Source organism: Egretta garzetta, unplaced genomic scaffold, assembly GCF_000687185.1.
Source record: "Egretta garzetta isolate BGI_Z169 unplaced genomic scaffold, ASM68718v1 scaffold62, whole genome shotgun sequence".
Classification (NCBI taxonomy): domain Eukaryota; kingdom Metazoa; phylum Chordata; class Aves; order Pelecaniformes; family Ardeidae; genus Egretta; species Egretta garzetta.
This window is the reverse complement of record NW_009258947.1, coordinates 485,964-490,716: the sequence shown is the minus strand read 5'-3', so window position 1 is coordinate 490,716 and position 4,753 is coordinate 485,964. Positions and strand designations below refer to the sequence as shown.

The window sequence follows — 4,753 nt, the reverse complement described above, 5'->3', positions numbered from 1 at the left end:
ACACATGGGCTGTATTTTCAGCAAGTTCTCTGTAACTTTTGCAGTCATATACCAGTAGAACTTGGTGATTAGAACTTGAGATTTGCTTTTTAATTTGTTACAATTATCCAGAAAATTAATTTATCTTTCTCTTGGCCTATTTATGCATTTTTTCTGTTAAATTTTCAGTTTCTCATTGGAAAATGTTTTTTTCCCCCAATGCCTCTGCCAGACTACTGCCTGCATCTTGCTCTTGGGTCAGTTCCACTAGTTGACATGCCAGTGCAATTTGGTCTTCTGCCACTTCCATTAATAAAATGTTGGTTCACCTAAATTGATAACGTCAGTGGGGCTAAACTGTCACCTGCATATCATGTTATCTAACTCGTGTCAGTGGTAGGTTGAATACATATTAGTATATATTTGAAACATCTCATATAAATGTGCATCAGTGGAAAACTGGGAAAACAGTCAATACATTGTTCCCAGGAAGGCAATAGAAACTTCCCTTATGAACTCAGGATACCCTACATCCTCTGTAGACTCTACTGAAGCTGGTTTTACAGTGGGGCTGTGATTTTGCTCTTTAGATACTCATCTTTGCAGCACTATTAAGTATTAAATACATACTCTGCAAGCATCGTTGTAGTTAACTGATGATGATTATTACATTTGGAATTGTTGCCAAGCAGCTCCCCTCTGTGTTAACAGAAGGCAAAATGAGTCTGGCTGCTAACAAGCTCAGTTAATTGCTTGTATGGAGGCTGGGAGTGGATGGCTATGGTTTTTTTCTATTCTAAGGGTGTTGGGGTAAATGTGAAAAATATCCGAACCCAAATTTTGAGGAGCCCTGGGTGCTGATTGATAGTACAAGATATGCTAATGAAAATGTAAGTTTTACATTTAGTGGAAAAAGGCTGAACTATAAATGGCAAAGATGTTTTCTCCTATCTCAAAAATGAAAATAGCCCAGACTGTGATCCATCCAGACACTTGGGCGTTACGCTGCAAACCTTACACAGCAGATCTCGGTGGGAGTTACATACACAGCAACACATAAATTGCATGTTGATAAATTCACAAAATTATTTAACTGGGCCACATGTAAACATGAGTAGCACTTAAACAGCTGAGTCAGCGTAATCTATTGGTTTGCCCTTTGCACCTTCATTTAAGTGAAAGGGCTAATTAAAAATAGAATAGAGGGAACATTATACCATTAACTGTCTGGTTAACGTGCGAACTAAGGGTGAAGTCAGATGGCATATACACAATAGCCACACAGTTAGGCAGCAGGAAGAAAACCAGTATTTGATGTCTGCAGGTATAGCATAATGTCATGTACACATACCAAACCTAGGAGAAGCCAAGGCTGTTCATGTAACTAAGACGATGTGTCGTATGATGAGGTAATAAATCCATGTCAGCTCAGCACTGCATGCGGGCACCTAACTAAGCCAGCATCTCTGCAAGGTGCTGCCCAGTGCCGTACTAACTTGGGTCATGCTAACTTTCTTATTTTTCTAGAAACCTGATAATATGTTTCTTTAATGTCCCATAGTAATGCTGTAAACGTGTTTTATTTCTGTCTTGCAGTGTCTGGTATTTTGCCTACAGCTCTCACTCCTGAACGTGTGACTTGTCATTCTCATACCTCTTGAAAAAGCCTAGAAAAGGTAACCATATGTTATGCAGAAGATGCAGCTATCAGGTGATAAATTGTAAAAACTCATCTCTTTAGATGTCATGACTTTTTTTTAATAAAATATATCTGCTATTAAATATACATACTGTCTTCTCCTGCAGAAACCTTTTTCTTAGAAAAGTAAAAGTGAGAACATCATGACTTGAGGCATCAGTTTTTGAATACCTGAAACTAACAATCAGACACAGCTGGAATTTATTACACTACTTAAACAATAACTAGCATTTCCTTTTGTTGGTAAATACTATACACTAAAAATACAGTATTTACAGATATTTTACCATGTTTAAAGCTTCCATTTCTTAGCCTATAAAACATGGGGGGGGGTATGTGTTAATTAATTTGGGTTTAATTTTATACAGTTCAGGCAAAATTGCCAAACAAACACAAAATGAAGTGACTTGCTAAACTAAGAATTACAGTTTGTTACTGACTCATCTTATATTCTTCTATCTGAAAATATGACATATTGTATAAGAAATCTACCTCTCATTTTTCAGGAACAAATTGCTGCAATGAAATGTAGAAAATTATTTCTTCTGCATACACAATCTGGCTAGGAATACAATTAGGAAAAACATGAACAAGTAACACTTTAAAAATTAATGGAATAACTTGATAATATCTGTAATTTTTCAATAATTTTATCATGGTTTCCCATTCTCAAATGAGGATTTTGCAAAATGATTTTTCAAACCATGAGATACTATAAAAAATTCCATTATGTGACACAAAGCTTCGTTGTTTTCAGAATAAGTAATAAACATTTAGAAACCGAGATACTATAAAAAATTCCATTATGTGACACAAAACTTCGTTTTCAGAATAAGTAATAAACATTTAGAAACCAATTTTCAGCGATATTTTATTAAAGTACATTGCTTGCATGTACTTGTCAGACAGTAAAAAGATTAATGAAACAAAAAAATTACAAGAAATTTGAAAGTTGACAAAGAAGTAGTGATTGAATTTCTTCAATTTTCAACTAGATCTCATTTTACCAGAAACCACTTTTTTTCCTGAAACAGTTATTAATGGAATTTTAATGTGAGCATTGTTAATTTTTGTCTCCAAAGCACATATCTCCAGGTATTTTATAGGAAACAGGACATGGCCTAAAACTGGTCAGTACCATTGAAATTAAATAAGAGGCACTCATGTTGTATCTAAATGAGTTTATAAGATTTCTATTCAAATCCCTTTGAGCTTTCGTTTTATATGTGTCATGAGGCTGCCTACTTAGGGGATTTCTTGTGACAAATGCAGACCTTTGGTGTGGGTCTGAGGATTTCCATCACAGGCAGGTTCTTGTTAGTGGAGCCCATGGCTGGGCAGGGCCAGGCTGGAAACTGGCCCTGCTGCAGCGTTGCTGGGGCAGGCCTGGTAGTCCTAGGGGATGAAATGGGGTCCTAGGCCATGGGCAGGGTGGGGGGAGCCCTGGAGGAGGCTGGGCAGGTCCATTCAGGTCCATTGCTTCCTCCAGGATCCTGACACCCTTTTAACGTGGCCCCTGGATGAGCTAGTGTTGCTTCAGTTCCCATAGGTAGACCCAAGGTGGGTCCCAGGCCGTGCCTCTGCCCATGCCCCAGCTTCTGGAGCATCTCTCCTATGAGGAAAAGGTGAGGGAGCTGGGCTTGTTTAGCCTGAAGAAGAGAAGACTGAGAGGGGATCTTACAAATGCTTACAAATGTCTTATTAAGGGTGGTTGTCACGAGGACACAGACAGACTCTTCTCAGTGGTGTCCAGTGACAGGACAAGGGGCAATGGGCACAAACTGAAGCATAAGAGGTTCCAGTTGAATGTGAGGAAGAACTTCTTTACTTTGAGGGTGACAGAGCAGTGGAACAGGCTTCCCAGATGGGTTGTGGAGTCTCCTTCTCATGAGATATTCAAAGCCTGCCTGGATGACATCCTGTGCAACCTGCTCTGGGTGACCCTGCTTTAGCAGGAGGGTTGGCCTGGATGATCTCCCGAGGTCCCTTCCAACCCCTGCCATTCTGTGATTCTGGAGTGCAGCTGATAGGCTGTGCCCTGTAGGGGAGTGTAACGACAGGGGCGTTCTCCTTACCTCTCAGGAGGAAATTAGATGTTATTGCAGGAATTTGCTGGACTAAAACCTTCCGGATTCAGCCCAAACTGTTTTATAGACTTCGTATTGGGAAATTGCTCCCTTTGTCACTGAATTGCAGCCATCCCTTGGGGATGGTGTTGGCTGTTCAGTTGCCCCTTGCAATCCCTCACCACCATTTAGGCAAGTGGCTCAGGAGTAAAGAGCCCCACATCCAGCTGAGAATGTAAATGGGACTTATTCAGCAGACGGTAGTTACACAAGCTGGCACCTACTCAGGACATGGCTGGTAACATTCCCCACTTTTGCAAGAGGTTGTAATCATATTTCTAATTAACCTAAAAGGATGTGGGTACCTCTTTCTTATTTTATCTCCATGGTTGGGAATTTGCTTAACTCCAACTCAGTGGTAAACATGCTCTTCCCACCCACACTGCTTCTGGGAGCTCTCTGAATGTTCCTGACAACCTTCTATCCAAATATTGATCAAACTATGCCATGCTTTGAAGAAAGTCCACAGGAGGGCAACCAGAATGAGAAAAGATTGGATGAGCCAGCTTTGTTTAGTCTAAACAAGAGAGCTGAAAGGTCATGTGAATAAAATCTTCAAAAGGCTGCTGCAAAAGTGGGTGAATATGGTCCATTTTTTGTTGTCATTGTGAACTGGACAAAAAACAGTGAACATAAATTGCAATAAGGGACAAAATAAAAGGTTTGAAGAGCAGAGAGCTGAAACACCTAAAATGCCCCAAAAGCTGTCAGATTTGCATGGAGGTGTTAAATGACATCTGCAAGGAAGGGGAAAATGGTCTGACAAATTCTCTTCTAGCTCTTTCATCTGTGATTCCATGGCTCACTGTGTGGCTGATGAAATACATCCCGAGGTGCCCATGTATATCATTGATGGCTCTATTTGTCATAAATTGATGGAATTTTATGCATTTGTACATGTACACACATAAGTGTATGCATTTAAAAATATCAAACCTAAGTGTCTGAA

General features: G+C 39.7%; 1 protein-coding gene across 1 annotated transcript in view; it reads left to right on the top strand.

Moving 5' to 3' along the window:
- The first annotated feature begins 1,635 nt into the window (after window positions 1-1,635).
- The window catches only part of MYOM2 (myomesin 2), a 77,339-nt gene continuing 74,221 nt past the window's right edge, over window positions 1,636-4,753 (top strand). The window contains exon 1 of the mRNA XM_035889904.1: window positions 1,636-1,655. The gene's annotated coding sequence lies outside the window, so the exon portion shown is untranslated. The remainder of the gene's footprint in view (window positions 1,656-4,753) is intronic.